Consider the following 25628-nt stretch of genomic DNA (forward strand, 5'->3'; position numbering starts at 1 on the left):
AAAGGAGCCGTTAATATTTTAGCAGCTACAGCACTGGTGCAGGATGGCAGCCAGGAAATGGCCTTAGCTGGGTGTGTGGAGCACAGTTGGAAGGCAGCCATGAGGAAAACAAAAGGCTGGTGAGAGGGGCTACAGGGAGGGAGGATGCTGGATGGAGGGCTGCAGCTGGGCGGGGCAGTCCAGGGATGGCAAGAGAGCAATGCCAAAACAAAACAAAACAAAACAAAAAACAAACAAACAAACAAACAAAAAAAAACGGATAAAGCAATTCAGTAAGTGCACCAAGTAGAATAAATAGTTAAAAAAAAAAAACTATCCTTTGCATATAGGTCAAGGACAATGATTGTAAAGACATTATCGTCTTGGTTCAAATCTGAATCATTTATATCATATGTCAATGAGGAAGAACTATAAGCCTGGGACTAAGTGTGTTCTCATGACTCCGATCTTTCTACTCACTTACTCCATAGCCTTGGGTAAGCCACCTCCCCATTCCATGAGGACATTCATTCAGGTAACTGTTGTGGTTTCTTGCAATTCTAGAATTCTGTGAACTCTATTGGTGAACAGAACTCTATTCTGTGAACTCAAAATTGTTTAGCAGAAGACTGGCTAAGGCATTTTCTTCCAGATCCAAAGCCTGGGATTAGAATTGACAGAGGATGGCTTTGTCAGATTAGACAAATTCCCAGACCACTATTTCCTCATCTGCTTGGTATGGACAGGAACCCCTCTCTTGACAACTTCACAAGATGGTGGCCACACAAAATGGAAAGAAGAGAGACAGGATTCCTGCCTCCCAGGGCCTATAGTCCTAATGGGAAGAGATGAGAAAATGGAAAATGAAGACACAGGTGTAAGAAAATTTTCTGAGGAAGCCAAGTCTCTACCTGGCCCTGAGGGACAAGGATAACTGCTGAAGTAAGTAGACGAGCATGTGGGATCTCGTTCAGACTGTCCTAGTGGAAATCCTGGCTCTGTCACTTACTAGCTTCATGACCTTGGCCCAGTGACCTCCCTTTCCCAATTGATTTTCTTACCAGTAGAGATAATCATTGGACCTGCAGCATGTTGTAAGGATTACATAAGATTTCATAGTGTCTTGCACGTAATAAGTACCCAGTAAATATATTAAGAGGAATAGAAATATTATTGTATATATTAGAAATAACATTCCTCAGGCAAGTGGACATTAGTAAAGATCAACAATAGAAATGGTTTACCAAAGAGGTAGAGCTTCTGTTTTGCTCTCATTCATTTCTTCATTTGTTTAGTCACTGAATCTATAAATTATTAAGGGATTATCATATACCAACCACTGTTCCAGGCACTGTTCCTGCATTCCAGGGGATTATACACTAAGGAAGCCAGATAAACAAACAGACCATTCCAGTCCAGTTTGAGAAGTTAAGGATAGGCAGCATTTCAGTAGACAGTGGTGATGGTTTGAAGTAGAGAGGGGATTGTGTCATTTCAGGCCATGGAAACAATATGAAAGTAGGCACAAAAAGTTGGATGGACTTGGGAAATCTTCCCCAGAACACACTGGCATCACCAATGGAGTCTAGGAGGCCCACCATGCAGTCATAATGACCAAAGGAGAGATTGGTAGCTCACATGAGCACCGTAAGGCATTCCATTATTTAGGCATATGAATTGCAATTTATTGTCTCTATCTGGAACTCAGATTTCAGTTGGGGCCTCCCAGAAATCTAGGGAGTGGGAATTCATCAAGTGTTCCCTCCTTGCCCCTCATTCCTTCCTCATACAGTGTGCCATGGCCTAGGGAAGTCCTTTCTCTAAGTGGGGTCTTCATCAACACATACCATCTTTATGATCAACTGTTTTGACACAGCCATGAAATTCGACATTTTTTTAGTTGCTTCAGAAGAATGTATTCTTACAAAAACATTAGTTTTTGCACAAACTCAGAAAGATAACCTAAGCATTCCCATCTTCCATGTTTTTTTCTTACATAATGCAAACCCTTGCTATGCAGGGGTTTTCCTATCTTTAGCTGGTCTTCCATCTAGCCTCCTGCCTGCTAGGCTCTCTCCTAAACCTTCCAATCTTTTCCCCCCTATTAATAAGGGAATATGTTGCTTCATTCAGCCCACGCCCAAACAGGTATGCCAACATAACCAAGGTCATATTGTAGCCAATAGCATCTACTCTCCTTACAAAACCTAATCAATTTCAATTAAACCACTTCTGTTTATTCTTGTTACATTAAAACACTCTGTTAAGAAGTGATAGCTGAACCTGGTTACCATTTTGGGATCCAGAGTCAATGAGGTAAGTGAAACCTTTACAAAGCGGTGCCTAAGTCTACATGGATGTATTACCCTTTACTTATTGAATTACCCTTTACTACTGCTGAATTTCTTTTATCAGTTTATTCCTTTTGGTAAAGCAAGAATAAGAAACACACTTACTTCAAAAGTCTTTTAATGGCTAATAATGATACAGTCACACATAGCTCAGATTTCAGGGAACTTACAACTTTTCAACAGAATGGAATGTCCATTGTCTTCTTAAAACTAAAAACCAACCAAAACTCCCCATGTGCTTTAAACCGTTGTATTAGATTCTGCTGTGCCTTGCTGATGCTGGAAATCTACAATTGTGTGACCTTCTTCTTCCCTCGCTGATGCATCCATGAGTCAGTTATCAGCGTAAATGACTACATGTCTGTATCAGTGAAAAAACTAGACTAGAAATAGTTGAAAATGCAAATTATTACATTGTCTGCACTGTGGCATCACTCTTTTTTTTTTTTTAAAGATTTTATTTATTTATTCATGATAGACATAGAGAGAGAGGCAGAGACACAGGCAGACGGAGAAGCAGGCTCCGTTCAGGGAGCCCGACGTGGGACTCGATCCCAGGTCTCCAGGATCATGCCCTGGGCCGAAGGCAGGTGCTGAACCGCTGAGCCACCCAGGGATCCCCATGTGGCATCATTCTTTATTTCTTTGCTCTTCTTTCCTTTTCTGCCTTTCTCAACTTTAAAAAACATTGCCTTTGACTATGTTCATAATCAGAAAAGAAAAGTAATTTTAATCTCATAGAATAAAAACAGTCACCAACTGCCAAACAGCTCAGCCCTAGGATCTCGTTCCAGCCGAAAGGTGAGCATATGGTGACTTCATAGAAAGAGATTATAAAAATCAAACCCTTTCATCTAACCAGCCGCCTGGTGACTTATAATTTAATATTCAGAAGTACCTGCTCTTTCCAATGCTGCTCACCATCCCCAGAGACAATGGAACAGATGTTCACTATGTCAGATGGCCAAAGGGAAACTATCATTTAAAAGTCTTCTACTCACCAAAGTCTTCAGTGTCCTTCAGGGCCAAGCAAACAACTTCCTCAGAAAATTTACTGCACCTTCTATGATCTGCTCAGGATCCTTTCCTTGCTCTTTCAATACTGTCTTCCTTCTCTCTCCTGTCTCTCTTGTTCACTGGTAGGTTTCTAATGCTAGGTGTTTTATATATAGTGGACATCTAAGACCTATATTTTAAAATTAATCTGGATTTCTGATTCATTTTCAGTTTTTACTGGGAAGACCTCTATCAAAGCTCTAAGTAATCAATAACTGAAAATATGTATAAAAGAACTTCAAAAATTATGAATTTCTGTTAAGAAGCAAAAAATGATAATGATGCTGTGGTTTTGATGAAGGTTAATGCCATCTCCTGCTTTCTTTCTCCAGCATCATTAGGTGACCATTAATTTTATCCTTTAAAGAGCTACATGCTAATGATGAGTGAGTTGGAAAACACACCAATCGGTCACAATTGTCACTGACATATTGAGAAAGTATATGACATCAAACTAGGTACCTGAATGCCAATTTTGTTGTTGTTATAACCTCTGAACTGTACTGAAATCAACATCTGAGCAGTCAGCCCCTGACTCGGCATTTGGTGAGTATGACACAGAGCTTTGCTCATACCCATGAGGTGACTGGGGGACTGAAGGGCAAAGGGGTTCAGGCTGGTAAAATAGATGAGCCCTGTACGAATGTAGATGCTATTTTTAAGTCTAATAACAGCCTATGAATCCAGGGGAGGTAGAGTGATGATTTTTGTTTGATGCACCCCCTGCACAACAAATATTTAATGAATAAATAAAAATAGAGCCCTAAGACAAACCCTAACATAGACTATGACTTCACGAATGTAGGCTTTATGCCCCTTGCTTTTTGTTATTTCTCCTACTAAGAGTTGTGGAATTAGCTGTTGATTAGCTGTACTCAAGCAGTAAAACTGGTTTCTCAGAGCTGGGTGGTTTCCTGTTTATATGGTTGCCTGGCAGACATTCCTAGACCATGCTGGCGTCCTGTATCTTCCCTGTCCATGACTGGTGGATTTCCACTGATCTGGATGTCTCTGTAGGCCTCTTTTGTTGGCAGACTCAAAGGTGAGCTCATTAGCCATACCCCCAGGAAAGAAGTTCTTGGAAATCAAACTCACTCTGAGTCACATCTGCCTGTCCCCTACAGAGACTGTACAACATCATGCAGATTGGCTCTGCCCACAGGCTTCCAGGGGTAAGGAACTGAAAGTCTGTCATAGCATAAAATAGCACAGCTCCCATTGGAGAAGGACTTTACAGAAATTCAGAGTGAAGGAATTTTTAGTTTGCTACATGTGTAGGTTAGCCTTGCTAAAATTTGCAGGTCTCTGCAGGGTCAGTGGGGGGGGGAGGGGGGTGTCGGGGGGTGGAGGAAAGAGGTGAACAAGTAGATTATTGGTGCAGAGGGACCAGACTCAGCTCTTCCCAGAATGGTACCACTCCTTGTTCTAAATTCAAAACCTCACACGTCCACTGTTTTGTATACATAATGCTAACTGTTACTTCAACGAGGTGTCATTAATCACCTATGTTGTTCCGGCACACACTGAAAGGGGCCAAGGGTATAAAGCACTCCTTTACTCGGGGAGATTTGTGTTCTAGATAGAACTAAAATCTGGAAAGTTTACTAAATAAAATAAAGCTGCTTATAATCAAGTGCACAATGAGTGACACAGGAAATCTTATATTATTACAGAGATAGGAGATCACCATGGGCCGATGAAACAGAAGACTATAGGACAGGTATAAGAATACCAAGGTTCAAGCCACTAGTGAGCAAACCTATGCAGGGAGGATGTTTACCCAGGACCTGAGGGGAACCTTGGGGATTGTGAGACCAATTCTTACATCTTACCAATAGAGGGTTGGAGCCCACTGAGGTACATGACCTGTCAAGGACACGCCATGTGTTATTGGCAGAGCCAAGTCTAGAATTACAGGCTCTTGGTGAAATTTCTTCCAGGTCTCTTCACAGTGCATTAGTCAGGCAAGAGGGAGGGAGATTTAAGCCTTGCACTGTGCTTGAACAGGCTTTCCTATTTACTGCCTGCAGCTATTCTAGACAGGCTTGTTTACTGACATTTTATAGATGGCTTCAGAGGTTTCTGAAATAGAAGGTAACTTGCCCAAGCTCACCCAGTTGGTAGAAGTGGATTATGAACCCAAGTCTGGCTATTTTCAAAGCCCTGTTTGTCTCTGCTATGTCAAACTGGAGTCAAGGGTTTCCACTGAGAGCAAAGAGAGATAAAGCTTTTACACTCAACTTTTTATAGCTCCATAGTTGAATATTCTACATATGAAGAAATGATTCACATACTTCAATAGTTTACACATGTCCTTGAGGGGAGAGGTAACAATGGGCAACATTGTTGAAGGTCCAAAATCAGACAAGTGGTCTGAAAATCTTAACATTGCAACTCTACTTTTTCTTATTATTGTAGTCCTTACCCATCATAATAAAATCAGGAACAGATTCAATATCTCCCACAGTTACAATAACACTTGTTGTCTATCTTTGAAAAATGATTCCTACATAACAAACCCTCAATTCCATAAACTCCTTCTAACCCAAGAAGACAGAACTGCTCTGACAACTGAGACAATAATGCATTTGCTTGGCCCCCCAGCCTCCACTAGGGTTTTGGTTCTCCACACAGAGTCACAGCCTTGTTGCTCTAGCTGTGTGTGCTCTGGGAAGCTTTTTGCCTAGAGAATCTGCAAGCTCAATAAGCACCACTGTCCTCCCCAGTTGATTAAATCCCCAAATACCCTGTTTGTTAGCAGAAATGTTTGGCTGACCTCAAAGCCTTAACCTCATCCCATGAGGCTTTCTTCCAGTGTTATTTTAGAGGGTCCAGGTTACCTGCCTCATAAACCAAACTGATCACTGGTATTTGGTAGCTACAACAATTCAAAAAACACATACATTATTTTTCACTAGCTGTGATTCCCAGTGAGGAAATATGGATGCCTAATCTAAGAAAGGAGAATATTGTGTTCCAGTTTTATTAGACATTGTAAAGATCTCACTTGCTGAAAGTGGAAAAGTAAGCAAATTTCCAGTAGCGACAACTTTGAGGTTCTTCCACATGAAACCCATCTCCCTCGCCTTTAAGGAAGCTGCTTCTTACATTATATGCAGCTTTGGCCCACACTAGCCTCAGAAAATTCAGAGCAGGTCTCCATTTCCTGAGGTAGCAAGGTCTTTGATTTACCTGTGGCTATAAATATATGAACTAGATAATGATGCAGATAATAAAATTTAAATATTTTTATGCATACTCTGAGCTGGGTACCTTGCTCAGCCCTTAAATGCACCTCATTTAAATACTCAGAGGTGTATTTAATTTTGCAAGGTGGGTGTCATCATCCTAATTTTACAAATGAAAAAACTGAGACTCAGGTTGAATTATTTTCTCAAAGCTACACACCCCACACATCAGAGCAGACTCAGGCTTGGCTGAATCCAGAAATGAATATTCCAATTAGACATTGCTATGCTGCCTTTCATAGGCAATGCCATGGACACTAATGGCATCCTATCTCTTTCTCTCTGAAGCCAGGACGGGCACCAGATCAACTTAACATCAAGCTCATCTGAAACCACCAGATCAGTCAGTCCCTCTCAGTACAAATGATTCATTATGTATTCCTTTCACCTAGCAGAGTACCTAGTACATTGTTGGAGATTATATTTCTCAAGTGAATGAATGTCTGATTTGGTTACCATGGCTAATGCTCTAAGTGGCAGCCACTTTACTCATCTATTGTCTCCCATACTCTTTATTCATATTCTTCCAATCATATCCCTTCACTGTTATTTTCATCCATACATCTCCAAACATTCATACCATCCAGGCTCCTAGAATCTTTATCCCATGGCTCAGAATCATCCTAAATCTAACCACCCATCTTCCTCCTTTTCAGACTCATGCCTCACCTCTTGTTTTTTTTTTTTTTTTTAAAGGTTTTATTTATTCATTCATGAGAGACACACAGAGAGAGGCAGAGACATAGGTAGAGGGAAAAGCACGCTCCTGGGGGAGCCCGATGCAGGACTCCATCCCAGAACTCCAAGATCACGCCCTGAGCCAAAGGCAGATGTCCAACCACTGAGCCACCCAGGCATCACTCACCTCCTGGTTTCATGTGAATCTTGTTCTTGCCCACAGCCCTCTCAGATGAGGCCATGTGCTCACATATGCTCTGAGTACTGTGGACTCAATATAATTTTTACCTCCTAAGCAATTCTTGAATTTGACTTCTTTTATTTATTCTCCAACTACCACCTTTTTTCAGATCCTTATCACTGCCTCTCTATCTCATTAGCTATATTCTTTTCTTTAGGAACTCCACCCATTTTTCTGAACATAAATGCAATACGTTGCCTCCCTACTTAAAACTCTTTTGTAATCCACAACAATATGGTCAATTAGTCTTGGACAAAGCATGAAAGAATACATAATGGGAAAAGATCTTTTCAACAAATGGTGTTGGGAAAACTGGACAGCAACATACAAAAGAAAGAAACTGGACCACTTTATTTCCTCATACACAAAAATAAATTCAAAGTGGATTAAAGATCTAATGTGAGACAGGAAACCATGAAAATCCTAGAGGACAACACAGGCAGTAACTTCTTTGACTTCAACCATTGCAACTTCTTCTTAAGATATGTCTCCTGAGGCAAGGGAAATGAAAGCAAAAATGAACTCTTAGGACTTCATCAGAATAAAAGTCTTCTACACATTGAAGGAAACAACTAACAAAACTAAAAGGCAACCTATGGGAAAAGATATTTGCAAATACATATCTGATAAAGGGTTATTATTCAAAATATATAAGAAATTTATACAACTCAATACCCCAAAAACAAATAATCCAAATAAAATATCGGCAGAAGACATGAATAGACATTTTTTCAAAGAAGACATCCAGATGGCTAACAGACATGAAAAGATGCTCAATGTCACTCATCATCAGAGAAATACAAATCAAAACTACAATGAGATATTTATTATTTCACACCTCTCAGAATGGGTAAAATCAGTAATGCAAGAAACAACAGGTTTTGGCAAGGATGCAAAGGAAGAGGAACCCTCTTGCACTGTTGGTAGGGATCCAAACTGGTGCAGCTACTATAGAACACGGTATGGAGATTCTTCAAAAAGCTAAAAATAGAACTACTCTACAATCCAACAATTGTACTACTAGGTATTTAGCCAAAGAACAACAACCAAAAATATTCTAATTTACTAAATCAAAAAGATACATGCAGTCTGATATATATAGCAGCATTATCTATAATACTCAAATTACAGAAATAGCACAAGTGTCCATTGACTAATGAATGAGTAAAGAAGAAGTTGTGTATATGTGTATATATAATGGAATACTACTAATCCATGAAAAAGAATGAAATATTACCAGTTGCAAGGACATGGATGGAATCAGACTATTTTGCTAAGCAAAATGAGTCAACCAGAAAAAGATAAATACCATATAATTTTACTCTTATGTAGAATTTAAAAATCCAAACAAATGAACAAAGGGGAAAAAAGAGAGAGAGACAAACCAAGAAATAGACTCTTAACTATAGAGAACAAACTGATGGTTACCAGAGGGAAGGTAAGAGGAGGGATGGGTTAAATAAGTGATGGAGATTAAGGAACGCATTTGTTTTTTAAATATTTTATTTGCATATTTGACAGAGACAGAGAGTGAGAGAGTATAAGCAAGGGGAGCAGCAGAGGGAGAGAGAGTAGCAGGCTCCCCACTGAGCAGGGATCTCCATGCGGGGCTCGATTCTAGGACCCTAAGATTATGACCTGACCCAAAGGCAGACATTTAATGGACTAAGCTACCCAGGCACCCCAAGGAGTGTACTTGTGGTGAGCACCCAGTGTTGTATGGAATTTTTGAATCACTATACTGTACACCTGAAACCAATATTACACTGTTAACTAACTGGAATTTAAATAAAAACTGAAAACAAATTCATAATTCCTAAACACATACTAAGCAAAACATGCATTTATTTCTATGACATAGTATCCTTCACACTCGCTACCCAAGCCCCTATACTCCAGCCATACATAATTACTCACATTCACCTAAAGAAACAATGTCAGACATTTATTATTTCCTGCACCCAGATGGCTCTGTACCTGAGCCTTCTTTCCCAAGCTAACTTGCAGTACTATATTTCCTGATTCCCAGGGTGAGTTAGAAGTTCCTGGCTGGTACTGTCCTGACACCTAATTATACCTACTTCATAGCACACGTCATACTTGTGCATTTTCCTGTTTTGACAGAGACTAAGTGTTCTCTTTGTCCCTTTGTACCCAGTGACCAACACCAGTGCATATTACCTATTTATATAGAAATATTCAAAGAATGATAGAAGTGCCTTCCAATATCTGAGAGTCTACAGTTCCATGAAAAATAACTATACTAAGAACTCACCATCTTTTTCCCAAACTAGTGCACCAGTTTCTTACCTCAACTCCTTATCTCCATTCCTCCTTGTCTCCTTCAAATCCCACACAGTCATGGCCACCAGAAAGAGCTGACAGTGATCTTTCCCTCTAATCTTGCATTCTCCATAATCCCCATAGGGGGTGGATTTATATAGTTCCACTTCTTCATAAAGCATCAATGCCCTCCATGGGAGTGTCTTCTGCTTCTCCTTGTCCCATTCCCGACCTTCCTTGATTCCCACCCCCAGGCTGGGTTAGGAAGCTTTCATGGGGGAGCCCACAATACTGTGTGCAGAGCACCATCACTGCCTTGGCCACAATGCTTTATGGTAACTATTTAAATGATGTTCCCATCCCCAGACAGTATTCCTTGAAGACAGGGACTGTGTCATATTTATGTTTGAATCCCTGGCAGCTAGCACAGTTATTGGCCAATAGCTGGTGCTCAATAATGGGTATGGAATAAATAGTATTTGAGTGGGCAAAAAAAGTGTTGCAAAGAAAAGCAAACTTTGGGACAAAGAACAGGCCTTTCAGAAAACTTTAAGTTTAATGTATCCTAGAATGTTAAGGAACTTACATTTTTCATCAAACATTTTCAACTGAGATCAATATTTCATAAATACTCTTTGGTACAAGTCAAAAGTCAAGTATATCATAAAAGATAAGTAGAAAATAAAAACGCAGATAATCTATGTAAAATGCAGTGAATTTCATAAAGCAAGGAAGTTTTTAATACACATTTTCATACTAATGATACATAGCATTCACAGCATTGCACTTATAGGTAGCATACAGAGCAGCTGATTGCATTCTAATATGTTCTGTCTCACTGTTTGCCAATGCCTGATAATCTCCCCCATCAACAATCAGTTGGTCAACAAGTATTTATTAAGGACTTTTTGTGAGGATAGCACCACAGTGGTTGCAGGGGGGGCATAATGGAATAGCAGATTTCTAACACTTAAGCAGCCCACAATGTATTTGGGTGGGCTTGTATTGCTTACCCAAGAGCAATACAAGATAATCTGTAAACACAAAACTCAAAAACGGGGACACACAAGAGCAATACAAGACAATCTATGAGGGATACAAGACAATCTATGAGGGACACCTGGGTGGTTCAATGGTTGAATATCTGCCTTTGGCTCATGATCCTGGGATCCTGGGATAGAGTCCCACATTAGGTAACCCACAAGGAGCCTGCTTCTCCCTCAGCCTATGTCTCTGCTTCTCTTTGTCTCTCATGAATGAATAAATAAAATCTTAAAAAAAAAAAAAAAAACCAACAAGGCTGTCTATGAACATAAAACTAAAAGCTGACCACTGCTGATTTGATGAGGTGACACTGGCTGATGGCTGAATGTAGGAAGTGCAAAGTCTTTAGACAGCTGCAATAGAAAGAAGGCTCTAGCAAGATTAGAGAGTCAACATCTGTTTTATTTATTTGTCTCCACTCATTTACTAGACATGCATTAAAACTGAAGTTCCAGTGCCAAGTCATCTCCATCTTTGAGCACAGGTTTAGTCCTAGTCATACATGTTCTGTACTCTTAAAGGAGACTTCAAGATGGAGCAAGCAAGCCCAGCTAGGAAAGTCTCTTTTAAAAGAACAGGGTCATGGGCACCTGGGTGGGTCAGTCAGTTAAGCATCTAACTCTTGATTTTGGCTCATTTCATGATCTCAAGGTCATGGGATTGAGCCCTGTGTCCTGTTTCAGGCTCTGCCTAAGTGGGGAGCTTGCTAGAGATTGTTTTTCTCTCCTTCTCCCTTTGCTCTTCCCCCCTGAGGCCCCACCTCCTGCTTGCACATGATCTCTTTCTCAGAAAAATAAAGTAAAATAATCAAATAAAATAAGATCATGAGGCCATAAGAAAGGAGGAATGCATGCAGGTCCTCATCAGGGGTAGTATGAGCTTTTTGCCAGCTGCAAGCCCTCAGCCTGGCCTTACCTTCCTCCTTACCCTAACATGGAAATCTTTCGAATTCTTCACTTGGAAAAGAACCAAGATAATTTGACAAGTTTCAACCCTTGTTTGCACATTAAGCCAACCAATCCCAGTTAACCCAGTTTCATAGAAGACCTAAATGAGAACTGTACTCATGACCCTTTGCCTTATAACTCTGCCCCTTCCTTGTTTTCCTCAGAATATCACTCAGGTTTCTACCTGATTCTGTGTCTCCTGAATTGCAATTCTAATTGCCCAAATAAATATCTGATAACTTTAATTTTTAGGGAATTCTTTCTCCATCAACAATACAAACATAACAAATAACCATATAGCTCTTCTACACACCTGTGTGGTGGGTATTATTGACCCTATCTTGCAATCTAGCAGGTGAGAACCCGGGGACTGTGACTTGCTCAAGTTTGCGTAGCTACGTGACAAGACTAAAACTTGAACTCACACCTTCTGACCCCAGAGTCCAAGGTCTTCCCAATAGGGTTCAAGAGGCAAATGTCATGGACTCCTGAGTGGCTCAGTGGTTGAACATCTGCCTTCGGCTCAGGACGTGATCCCAGGGTCCTGGGGTCGAGTCCTGCATCATGCTCCCTGCCAGGAGTCTGCTTCTCCCTCGGCCTGTGTCTCTGCCTCTCTCATGAATAAATAAATAAAATCTTTTTTAAAAAAAAAAAGAGGCAAATATCAAATATCACCAAAAAGTATCATTAGTACTTCCAAATTCCTTCTAGCATGAGATTTTATACAGAAGATCTGTTAGAGCAGATTTGGTTATATATGCTAGACTAAGAAATCTATAATGTATCTTCTCTTCCAAAAAGGACACAATTCCCTCTGGACATATTTATAGACACCATCAATGCTGCCATAATTCAGCCATTACAATTGAATTGTTCCAATCAGGGCAATGAATAAACAAACAATACCTCTGATTTATTTAACCAAGTGATTTAAGCACAATGGTTAAACTGCTTAAGAATGAAACAAAGCCATAGTCTTGGCCAAGATTAATATTACTTCATTCCTCCTGTGTTATAACATATAATATGCTGGATGCCTGTTTATAAACAGTACTATATCTACATTAAATTGCATTTTAGGCATTAGAGTCTATTAAAATTCATTTTGGCCATCCAGAAATATTCATAGTAGTCCTCTCTGCCTTCCTTCATATTCTATACTCTTCTACAATACCAAATTGTTTATTTTTAATATAAAACTGCTGAATGTATTATTGCTATGATTGAGCATTACATACTTATTAAATGTTCACAGACCTCTACTTTTATATGACACTCAGGTATATCTTTTTTTTTTTTAAGATTTATTTATTTATTTATTCATGAGAAAAGGAGAGAGGCAGAGACATAGACAGAGGGAGAAGTAGGCTCCCTGCAGGGAGCCTGATGCAGGACTCCATCCCAGGACTCCAGGATCATTACCTCAACAACTGAGCCACCCAGGCATCCCCACATTCAGGTATGTCTTAAACTATGAATCTGAATCACTAAAAAGAGAATCTTATGGAACTTCTAATTTTACTTTTTTTTTTCCTTGACTAGAGGACAGTCGAATATTTGAGGCAAATTTTCAGCTTTCATCCAACTCTTGTATGGTAAGCCTTTGTCCCCAGGGTAAATCTCTAAAAAGCCAGGGACTGTGGCTTACTTCCTCAAAATGCCAACATTAATGAGAACAGTTCTGAAGTATCAAACGAGAGAGAGCTCCTAAGTGTAGCCCAGGGGCAATAGCCTCTTTGCCTTCAATAACTATGTTGTTGATCTGCCAGCTGTTTTCTCCCAAGCCTGGGCACCTGGGATAATTGCTAAATTCCAGGACAAATATCCTCTCTGAAGGACCACATTTTATCTTAAAATGCAAAGAATCTGCCCCTAACCAGGACCACAAGTCTTATGTATATTTAGTTCAGATAAGAAACCAGGAAAGGAATTTCTTTTCAATGAGAGTTCTTCAAAGGTAAAGTGTGATTGTCTCCTACAGAGGAAGTTTGGTAGGGAAATTTTTCATCAGCTGGGTTGGGAAGGCAGCAGTGCAACACCATTGGGAGAGTATGGATACAGAGTCAGGAAACCTGGTTCTCAGTACGTCTCTAAAATGTTCAGTCTGTACAATTTTGAGCAAGTAACTCAATTCTCATAAGTCAGAGCCCTTCTCTATAAAATAAAGATAGCTATCATAATTCCTCCTTTCCTTACTGTGTCATTGTGAGGATCAATTTATAGTACGGCAAAACATACTATAAATACCATATGCTGATTCATTATTAGCATTAATTTCACTTTCATACCTGCCCTTTGGGATTACATGAGTAAATCCTTTTCAGATTCCCTAAATGCCTTCAGTTTTGAAATAGGAAAGAGTTTGTAAACCAAGTATTCATTGAACACCAAGTATGGGTCCCTGACTCCATCAGGAGCTAAAGAGTTAGCAATCAACAAAGAAAAAAATATATACGGTAATCCTAACCGTAAGGACTTCATAATCTAGTCACGGAGAAGATATGGATACAAAAGAAATAAACACTGAAAAAAAATCAAGATGACATAGATTCACAGCCACTAAAATGTGACCTAAGGGATGGATTCATACATAACAGAGGTGAAGGGTAGGCGATGCTGAGGCAAGGTTTTGTGGAAAAAGATTCACAAACTGAGTAAAGATGTGGGCATCTGGAGAAATTAAACTAAGGAAAAGCTTATCCCTTAATTCAGTCACTGTTAAATTGAGATTGGTGTTAAAAGAAACTGAGGCATATTAAAATTTTTTAACAATTTTGGCAAAAATTGATTTGAATTGCCAATTATCTAACAGATGGAAAGAAGCTCCAAGGCATTGTACAAAAGGAAAGACTTTCATAGGCACAAGGGAGCGGGAGCAAGGAAGTAATGCTAGGCAAAAAAAGGTGGGTTGGTTATGACAAGGATACTTTCCTTTAGGAGATGGCAGGGATATATCAGACAGATTACCAAACTAATTCTGATCAAGTGACTCCTGATTGACTAGTTTAAAATTCCAATTCTGGGAGAGCTGAAACTGTAATCAAGTTAAGTTTTGGTTTGGTAATACCTGGTTTAGCATACAGAACTCCATTTTGGACCTGTTGTCTTGTTTTTAATACCAAAAAGAATAACAGAGTAATTGAAGGGACACAAGATGACAGAATCCAAAATTCAGATCTTAGCACAAGAATTCCTATCCTCTTAGACAAAGGTGGAAATGTTAGCAAATGTATAAGGAAACAGAGTGAAGTTTACTACAAGACAGAATAGAAAATTCTAAGCATTGGGGCACCTGGGTGGCTCAGTGATTGTGGTTGAGCATTTGCCTTTGGCTCAGGTCATGATCCCAGGGTCCTGGGATCAAGTCTCACATCAGGCTCCTAGTGGGGAGCCCGCTTCTCCCTCTGCCTATGTCTACCTCTTTCTCTGTGTCTCTCATGAATAAATAAAATTTTTTAAAAAAAGAAAAGAAAGAAAATTATAAGCATTTTGGTTGACAACATTGGTCAAAAGGAGGAGCCTTCGAAATGGAACCAAACACAGTGAAATACTCATGCATGTAATTCTATCACATTTCATGTTTCCAAGTATCCATATCTTTTTTAAAATGATAAAACTTTGAGTCTGTAACATGTACAAAATAAGTATATTTGCAAAGATATAAAATCTTTACAAAGATCTCCTAATTTGATACACCTCCCCAGTGAGCTAACATTTTATATCTCCATTTTATAGATGATAAAATTAGAGAATTAGAGCAACAGATTCACATAAGTGGCAGTTGGGATTCCAAGAGAGATACATTTAATCATTTTTTTCTTTTTTCTTTTCATGAGCTACTTGTTCATTCAAGTGTTGATGGATTGCAAAACTTTTATGGCAAAAATGGCTAAAATTGGAGACCTATTCTGTAATTTTGTTTCCTCTATGAATTGGAATGTAATCATCATTGTTCTATTTTACTGACAGGACACTTAGCACTGAACATGTTAATCATGGAATGTGGAATGTTTGCCGTAGGATCTTGGTTTGAAAACCACTGCTAAGCAAGTTAAAAACTATGAGAAAGGCAAGAGCAGGGATCCTTGTTTGGCACCAAGAACAATCCTGGCAGCGAATTAATTGGCTTTCTCTAGCAATTTTGCAATGCTCAGGGTTGGGATCCCAACCAACACCAAGAAAACAGCTGTTAGGCTCTTTGGGAGATTCAGTCACCATGAAAGATGGTTGGATAAAATATGGTTGTAGCAACCCCAACTTTATTTATTTTTTTTAAACATTGCCCTGAGTTCCAGCTGGCAGCTCTGAATATTTCTGCCTCTGTTTTCACCACCAAATTGAAAATCTTCCAATGTCAAAGGTAAACCATTAGACCCTCCCCCAGCAACCCTTCCTCTGCCTGAAAGATGTGTACAGGCTGCATGAGCCTGGACAGCCCATATAATGGAGATGAGAGAGGTCACAGCCTCTGAGGCTTGCCAGACAACATCTTCTCTTTCCATTTGACCCAGACTCTGTTTCTCATCCCTGGAGGTAGTTTTGGGTTCCAGAAATGTGTTCATAGGTCATGGTGCAATTCACTATGGGTGAAATATTATTCAGGAAATAGATGAGCTTTTTTTGTTGTTGTTTTGATTGCTTAGTTTTGTTTTTGTAGAAATGTTGAGAGTTTTGCAGAAATTTTTTGATTTTACTAGGGAGCACCTTAAAAATGAACTACATTGAAAAATGAGGAAATTCAGACAGCAGGTCATTATGGCAAAGTCTACTTCCTCCAACACAAGACCAGTGGAGATACTAAATTTTTAAAATCCTGAAATAAAGTTTACCTATCATTCCCAGAAGTCCTCATTCAGGCTTTTTGTTTTCTGCGGTGTAAGCCTCTCAGTCATAGACAGCTCTAGGAAATATTAGGCAAATATAGGCTCTAGGACCTATTAGGAAAAATTTAGCCCCTTACTCAACTGGCTTAAAAAATTCTAGGGCTCTAAATGTCTGCTTAGATTGCACACCTGCAGAAAGGGAGGAGGCTGAGCAGTGAAGAGTGAGTCATCACCACAAGTAAAAATAAGCAAAAAGTAGAGTAGGAAAATGATTTAGAAGAGACAGTGAACTTCATACAACAGTAGCATAAGTAGCATAAGTAGCAAATGCACTTCAAATTCAAATAACCCACCAGGTGGTTACATACCACACTCCATTTTGATTCTAGGAGTGGAGGAGAGGATTTGGAACTCATCAGTGATGAAATAAGGGGAAGTTCATTTCTGGAGATTAGTCCAGAGGACCACTGTTGTAGGCAGGTTCTTCAGAAATAATGGATTCCTTAAAAGATTCAGGAAGCGAAGAACAAAAATTATTCCTAGAGATCTAGCCAGAGCTCCTTACACTCAACAACACCTCTGAGGGAGAAAGCTGATGTTTCAGAGACTTCCTGTTCTTTGTTGGCCTCAGTTGGAGCTTTTCAGAGGCAGCTGTGGCTCAGAAGCACAGGCTCCTTCCTTTGCATATATCCAAATGTATGGAAAGGAGCAATAATCAGATTACCCATTTCCCATGCCCATCATTCCCTAGTTTCAAATTACCAACAATAGTAAGTCTCTTTGTCTGGATTGTGCAGATAATCACCTCAATTCTCCATTTCCATGGTGAAGCTCATTGTCACACTTTACTTTTGCCTTGAAAATAAATGGCCAACCAAAAGTGTGCTGAGGAGAGAGAACAGAATGGAGAGGGAAGTGTATTAAGCCACTGCAGAATCTTGGTGAGCAGAGACAGTTACAGCAAATTTAGAAGAGGGGCCTCACAACCTGTATTATCTACTGGCTAAGGGCATTGATTGATTCTTTAAAGCATAGGGACCAATTTATAATGTAGGGGGCCAACCATCCCAGTTTGCCCAGGTTTACCCTAGTTTTAGTACTGAAAGTCTCTTATCTCTCCCTGGTATGCAGGTTGTCCCAATGGCCAGGGATATGGAAAATTAGAGGGAAAAGCACAAAACCCATACAGTAGGGGCACCTGGGTGACTCAGGGATTGAGTCTGCCTCTGGCTCAGGTTGTGATCCCAGGACCCTGGGATCGAGTCCTCCATCAGGCTCCCTACAGGGAGCCTGCTTCTCCCTCTGCATAGGCATAGGTCTCTGCCTCTTTCTCTGTCTTTCATGAATAAATAAATAAAATCTTAAAAACAAAAGCAAAAAAATAAACAAAAAACCAAAACCTATACAGCAGTACAATAAAAAGGTTGAAACAACACTGTTTCTGATGTCAAATGACTGCAAAGCAGATTACCCACCTTCCAGGGAGGCTATTGCTACTTTTTTTCTGTCTTAGTCTGGGCTATTGTAACAGAATGCCACAGACTAAATAGCTTATAAACAACAGAAAGTTATTTCTTACACATCTAGAGGCTAGGAGTCCAAGATCATGGCATTTAGTAGATTCTGTGTTTGGTGAAAGCCCACTTCCCAGTTCATAGATGGTGTCTTTTCTGTCCTCACATGGCAGAAGAGGCAAGGGAGCTCTCTTGGGCCTCTTTTATGAAATTGTGAACCCCTTTCAAGAAGGGGTTCCACACTCATATCCTAACACCCTCCCAATGACCTCACCTCCTAACACCATTACCTTGGGAATTAGGTTTCAATATATAAATTTCAGAGAAACACAAACATTCAGACTACTGCTGATGTTGGCAACCATTATTTGGAGTTCACTATAATGGATCATTCACTGTTGCATTACTCTGATTGATTAGTGTGCAATTTAAGTGCCTGGTAATCATGAGCCTTAACAGTCCACTTTTTACTTTGCCCCTAGATCAACTATTGTTTTGTATCAAAATAAACCTAGTTTAATTTTTTCACATTGTGACCCTTGTGACTATAGTTTCTAAGAGCTCAGATGATGAAAATGAAGTGATTACAATACTTACTGCAGCAAGACATGGACATTGCTGTAAAAGAAGGCTAAATGTCTCTACTATTTTAATGACAGATGGAAGGAAAGGTACAATGGAATTGGGGGGCTAAGTACAGAGCACAGTACACAATCTGCAGAAAGAATTTGGAGTTGGACACAGCAAAGTGACATTTATGCTAAAAGGCTGACTTGGAGACCTAATCTCATAAGTTCAAGATGAGACAGGCATGCATTTCTTTCAATGAAGGGCCTTTTATTTTTTTGGCCCCTAAAAAGACACCAATGCTTAGTTGATAGAGCAATTAGTGAATTAGTTTAAGGGCACCACACAAATGAATAGACATTGTCATATATTTCTCTTGGTGTCTCTATGAAACTGAGTAGTTAGGTGTTCTAACTCATGTTATAACTGAAGTGTCTGCCTGTTGTCGTCTAAAAGAGAAAATTTTGATAATAGATGTGCTGGCCTCTTATAGTTTAGAGTTGATTCTATCAGATGGTACCAATGACTATGCTTTCCACAGTTAATGACGTATTGAGTTGAGTTGAGGTAACGAAAAATGTTCTCATTTTTTAAAACTTTGGTTTGAAAAATGTATTTTCCAATCATTGTCTTAAATTCTGTGAAGATTTTAAAGAAACCACAGAAAACATAAAACAAGATTCCTGATATCTAAACACAAACTAGACTTAGTAAATCTGCATATTTGTCAGACACTGCAAATGTAAATCTTGATAAATTCCATTCCATCTATACACTTTTTACAGAAGAAAATGAAAGATTTAGTTGCTAATGGCCTGCACACCTGGTACACAATGCTGCTAAGAGCAGATGTGATTTACTAATCTGTGAAATTGAAGCTCCCATAATGCAAGTTTCTCCTCTGAGGAATTTTCCATTTTCCTCAAAATGTGCAGAAGCTCTTAATGAGGTATTTTACAGAAATGAAAAGAGGTAGCCTCCTCACACATGTGTCTAAGAGGTGACTATCATTGTTACAAGTCCTCAAAAAATACTTCATGGCAGCCCAATATTTAGCACCTTTTGTATGATCTCTTTCAATAGATGATGTAGAGGTGGGAGTTTAAAAAACATGCCCAGAAAATTTTTTATATACTTCCCTTTAAGAAGTGGAGGTTCATTGCCGTCCCTTGAAAGATGGCTTTGCCAGGTAAAGTATTCTAGGTTGGCAATTTTTTTCTTTTAGTACTATGTCTTAGAGAGGCTCTCTTTAAGTTTATTTTCTTTGGTGACCTATGAGCCTTATGAACCTGAATATTCAAATCTCTCCCCAGATTTGGGACAATCCCAACCATTTTTAATTTGTATATCAACAAGCATGTGATCCCTGGCAAGCACAGTGGTGAATCTGCAGTAGTAAAAAGGCTGTTGGGGTACTCGGTATGCTTCCAGGTCCAGTGGCCAGAGACCACAGCAGGAAATAGTGATGGCCAGAGCTGGTGGTGTGAGTAAATGTGGCTGCAAGTGCCAACTGGTGCCTCTATAGTAGCAGAGGTCATATACAGACACATATAGTAATGGGGCCAGGGAAGGCAGCAAGGGCCAGGGCCAACTGCAAGCACACTGGTAGCTCAGAGCCCTGGATCTAGTGTGTACTGCCATGACTGCTAGGTTTTTGTCATGGGTACACAGCAGTTGAGGCTATAGACATAGGTCAAGCTAGGAGCATGGGGATGCATGGCTAGAAAGGCTAATTACAGATGAGTGAAGTCATGCAGGTCAGTGACAGAAGACAAACCCCACTAGCAGCTATGGGTGCCCTGGCTATCCCCAAGTGCTTATGAGATGAAAGCTGGTGAAATCTGGAGGGATTTGCTGCAGCCATACTAGTCCTTGGTTTTTTTAGAAATGAATCTATTGAGTTTGTCTATGAAGCAGGTCACTGGGGACTGTGGTAGCTGCTATTGGCAATCCCTGGATTTCTTCCTTTTTCCTAGCTATTTGTTTAAGTCTCAGCTTTGCCAGCCCGAGTAGAGTGAAATCAAATGAGGACTTTTCTCTGATGCCCAGAAAGGCTGGGAAAGCTAGCTGCTCACCTCAGTCTTCCTTGCCTGGTGGAAGGGATGTCTTCGTAGTTCAGAGGTTCCCTTTTGGTGCTGAGCAGGGCTGGCTTGGGGAGGAGATAATGCAGGCCAAATGAAGTGAACTCTTCTCTCTTTTTGGATGGTTATTTCAGGTTTTGTTTTTGTTTTTGTTTTTGTTTTTTTGTTCCACTGTATTGTTAAAGTTTCTTAGGTGGACTTTAAAGCTCTCCCAGAGTTGTTTTTGTTTAGACTGCTCTCTAATTATTGATCTTTGTAGGGATGAAGAGGTTGGGGGCCTCTTACATCACTATTTCTCCCCCAAGTTGAGCTCTAAGATGATTGATGTTCTGACTGAGCTTGATGACAATCCCATGAAAGACCATGAGCCAGAGGCACTGAGCTAGGCTGTGCTGACCCACAAAATCTGTAAGACAAAAATATTCATCCTTTTAAGTTGCCAAGTTTGCAGTTTATTACATGGCAATAAACAACTAATACAATGTGGTTGTCTTCCTACCATTCAAGCCCTGTAGCTCATCCTTTCCCTCTTTCCTCTTGTCACAGACAGAGAGAGATATTCCACTGGTCAGTTCAAACCACCCGCCCGTGCTCTGAGCCCGTCTCCTTCTGCCTCCTCAGGACCTCAAACCATTAGTCCCTACCCATTAATCTTTGCCTCTTTCCTGACTCTGTAGCATCTCCCTCTCCACTTCTATGGTCACAATATTTCAGTGTTCAAAACTTTCCCATAATAAACCTATCCTTGACTGGCATTTCCCTCTAATGACTTCTCTTTTTTTTTTTTTTTTTAATTTTTATTTATTTATTTATGATAGTCACAGAGAGAGAAAGAGAGAGAGGCAGAGACATAGGCAGAGGGAGAAGCAGGCTCCATGCACCGGAAGCCCGATGTGGGATTCGATCCCGGGTCTCCAGGATCGCGCCCTGGGCCAAAGGCAGGCGCCAAACTGCTGCGCCACCCAGGGATCCCTCTAATGACTTCTCTAGCCTGTTTCTCTTCCTTTAGAATTGACCTTCTTAAAACAATTCTCATCATTGCTTCAGGTTCAATTTACAAACATCACACCACCTCCATTAGAGAGATTTTAGTTCAGATCTCATTCTTGAACTCCATAAACTTAACTCTGGGGGCTTATTATGCATCTTCCAATGAATGTTCTACATTTACCTCAGACTTGGTATGCTCAAAACTGAAATCATCTTCCTTCACAAACCTGGTATTCCTCTTGTTTCTATTTCAGGAATGATCTCAACATTTACAATATCTAAAGCCTTGTTGTCATTCTTTCTCTCTCCCTCACTCTTTGCTATCCTTTGTCCATCCTAACGATCCTATGTCCATCCTAACGATCACCAAGCCCCATCCACCTCCATCATACCCAGGACTCCAGGCTGATATAACCATTCACAATCTTGAATAAACTTTCTATATTCTCTTGCTTCTGGGATTTTGTACATGCTCCTTTTTTTTTCACCACAACCTCTTTCTCAATTAACTCCTAACATTCTCAAAGGTTTTCCCTAAATACCCTACACTGGGTTGGGTACCCCCACTCTATATTCCTGTAGCTTCTTGGGCTTATCCTTTATCATAAAACTTATCATAACATATAATAATGACTTTATTTTGTTTGGTGTATTTTACAAATGTATTTTTCTCACTGTTATATCCCCAGTATGTAAGTCAGTGCCTTTCACAAAGAGTAGTCACATAATAAATGCTAATTTGGGTTTATAAGTAAGTGATATAAGGCTATGTATTCGTTTTTTAAGGTTATATTAACAAATTACCACAAATTACCAGTCAACTAATTGTAGATGCTAACCACATCTACAAAATACCTTCACAACAACACCTAAATTAGTGTTAAATTTAAAAACTTGAAACTAGAGCCAAGCAAAGCTGACACATAAAACAAGTATGTCATTAGTGAGGTAGGAAGTTGCATGAAGGATTTAGTTCTCTCTGGTTTGTGTTGTCATTTATATGGCAACCTAAAGATATTGACTCACAAAATGAATACGTTAGACTGCAAACTTGATACATACTAAGAGAGCCACATATTAAAATGCATCCTTTATGATTTCCTTCAGAAAAAAATAGAGAGAACCCCACAGAATCATCACTTATACTTATTGTTATCACTTTGCACTGCTTCCCCTGACTGGTAAATTAAAGAAGCAAGACTCACAGGGTGAAATGAGGGGTGAGCTGCCATTCTGTCCCTAAGTTACTTGAAATGATGCCCAAGTCAAAATGTAACATCCTGTTCATTACTGCCCAGAATACTGCTACTGAAGCATTCCTTTAAATTCAAACATATCACTAGAGAGCATTTCCTTTTTCCATATGTCTCAAATTATGGTTGGAAGTATTAAATAATAACAGTACTTGTAGTTACTAGGACATTATCTTAGGACATTTCCCGTGCTGCCCTGAGAGAAGACAAAGAAATGTATTCTATTAAATCTATTCTATTAAGTTTTGCCTAAGTTTTCTTACAAACTCTCTGATTTTCGCTTGGTTATCATCAATTTAAAATATGGGCTACGTTTGTGTTCCTGATATACTTAAATAATTATTGTCAAAGACAACAGAAAGAGATTTTGACAATGTTAGGGGAGGCCACTTGTCATACAGGGTAAGCCAGCCAACTTCCCTGACAAAACACCGAACCACAAAAACACAACAAAATTAAAAAAACAAAACAAAACAAAACAAAAAACCTCTTCCTTTGGTGAATTGTCTATGGTTCAGCTGCATGGGCTCAGGGACTCTGTCTCTTCAGTGTCCTGGAGTTAATTTAACTTAAGAGGTTGATTCAAGGGACGCCTGGGTGGCTCAGCAGTTGACCATCTGCCTTAGGCTCAGGGCGTGATCCTGGAGTACTGGATCAAGTCCCACATGGGGTTCCCTGCAGAAAGCCTCCTTCTCCTGCTGCCTGTGTCACTGCCTCTCTCTCTCTCTCTCTCTCTCTCTCTCTCTCTGTGTCTCATGAATAAATAAATAAAGTCTTAAACAAAAAAAAGAAGTTGATTCAAGCCAATGAAGCCCACAAGAAAACAATTTATAAAGCCATAATATTAAAGTGTTAATTTAAAATAAAACTGCACCAAACTAGATGTGTGCATCCACCTGGCTACTCCTTTCTTTGTAGAAAAACTTCACGAATCTCATGAGATCAAAGGAAAGTGAAAGAATCAAATACTGAATGGCCTTAAGGCTTTACTAAACTAATGCTTCCATTTCTACAGCAGGGATTTACCTGTCAAAAGAACCAAATGCTTGTGTCTGTCTATGTAAACCCCTCTTTTCCAGAAAGAGCTTGGATAGCCCATTGCCAGTATTGAAATCCAGGACTCTGCTTCTATGTTACTAAGGCAGCTGACTTTCACATACAATCTAAATGACATGTTCAGATATTAACTTTTTCAATGTGGTTACAGTCAATAGTCATGTTGGCCTGTGAGCCAATCATTTTCTTGAAGATGGGCTAGTAGTCATTATAATGACTCTTTCTGGGATGCCTGGATGGCTCAGCGGTTGAGGGTCTGCCTTCAGCTCAGGGCGTGATCCCAGAGTCCCAAATCGAGTCCCACATCGTGCTAACTGCATGGAGCCTGCTTCTCCCTCTGCCTGTGTCTCTACATCTCTCTCTGTGTCTCTCATGAATAAGTAAATAAAATCTCTTTAAAATAATAATAATGATTCCTTCTGAGCACAAGCACCTTGAATAGCCTCCTTGAATGTGGGGGAGATCATGTGACCAGTTCTGACCAGTAAGTATCAAATATGAGTCATGTGTGACTTGTAGACTGGAACATTTAAATGCCAGTGTAAAACTCTCCTGAGTTTCCTGTATCTCCTCAGATTATCCAACAATAGACAATGTTCCAGATAAGGTCTTCTCTAGGTCCCAAGAAGAAAAAAATATGGAACACAGGCTTTCAGATAACTTATGAAGAACACATATCATGAACAGGAAACCAACCTTGATGTTTCACTGTGGAGATCTTTGAGCTATTTTTCACAATAGTGAAATCTGGCCTATTCTAACCAGTAAACTGACATTGCATGTTTTATCTGTGATAGTAAGTTATCTCTGATGACAATTTCATTTTCCCTTTTCATAATTTTTGGTAAACACCTGTTTATCTCCGTGAATCACCTATGACATCATAAATAAATGAGTTCCATGTACTTAGTGTTTATGAAGCAGAATACTTACCTATCCAATCACAGTTCTGCATGTATACCCTGAACTGCCACAGAAGACCCATTATGTCAAATATTTTCACCCAATCATGATTGTTAAATGATCTGAAATTTTCAAATCAAGCTTCATTACCATGTTCTTCTATTGAAAGAGGTAAAGGTCTGGGACTATGCCCAATTAGTATTTTATTTTTCTGGCTTTTGGTTAGACAAAGTAGATTAGTTGCTCCTATCTTATATGTGACATAGTTCCCTTATCCTCCAGCCACTAGACTTGACCATCAACTTTGATCCTCAAACACTAGGAACGGTGTCTCAAATCCTGATCATATCAAGATTTATTCTCCAATGAAAACTCTGTGCATGAAGATAATTAAGAAAGGACACTTGAGAATCCCTCTCCCTTCTCCTTCCCCTGATAGCAGCTCAGCACTACCATCTTCTTCTATTTGTGAAAGAAAAAAAAAAATGGGGAAGACACTTTGGAAGTAGGATCTTCCAGATCAGAGACTCTAATTTGCTAGAGTTAAATCAAGATATTGCTCTGACCATTTTTTTCTCAAGAAAACTTTAGCTCTCTGGATAGACAAAAAAAAA

At 39.6% G+C, this 25628-nt stretch overlaps 2 long non-coding RNA genes across 3 annotated transcripts; one reads left to right on the top strand and one right to left on the bottom strand.

Moving 5' to 3' along the window:
* The first annotated feature begins 262 nt into the window (after nucleotides 1-262).
* LOC111096671 lies at nucleotides 263-16712 on the top strand. 2 transcript variants are annotated; one of them, XR_005362137.1, is made up of 3 exons: nucleotides 263-921; nucleotides 3719-3932; nucleotides 16525-16712. It is a non-coding gene; the product is annotated as an uncharacterized LOC111096671 (long non-coding RNA). The 2 variants fall into 2 exon arrangements; XR_005362136.1 differs by lacking the exon at nucleotides 16525-16712 and adding an exon at nucleotides 13130-15135 and having other exon boundaries at nucleotides 264-921.
* LOC102152546 lies at nucleotides 16065-24970 on the bottom strand. Its single transcript, XR_005362135.1, has 3 exons — nucleotides 24808-24970; nucleotides 20807-21218; nucleotides 16065-17535 (listed from the first exon to the last, which is right to left on the bottom strand). It is a non-coding gene; the product is annotated as an uncharacterized LOC102152546 (long non-coding RNA).
* Nucleotides 24971-25628: the final 658 nt, after the last annotated feature.

The sequence above is a fragment of the Canis lupus genome, chromosome 7 (genome assembly GCF_011100685.1).
Source record: "Canis lupus familiaris isolate Mischka breed German Shepherd chromosome 7, alternate assembly UU_Cfam_GSD_1.0, whole genome shotgun sequence".
NCBI lineage: Eukaryota > Metazoa > Chordata > Mammalia > Carnivora > Canidae > Canis > Canis lupus.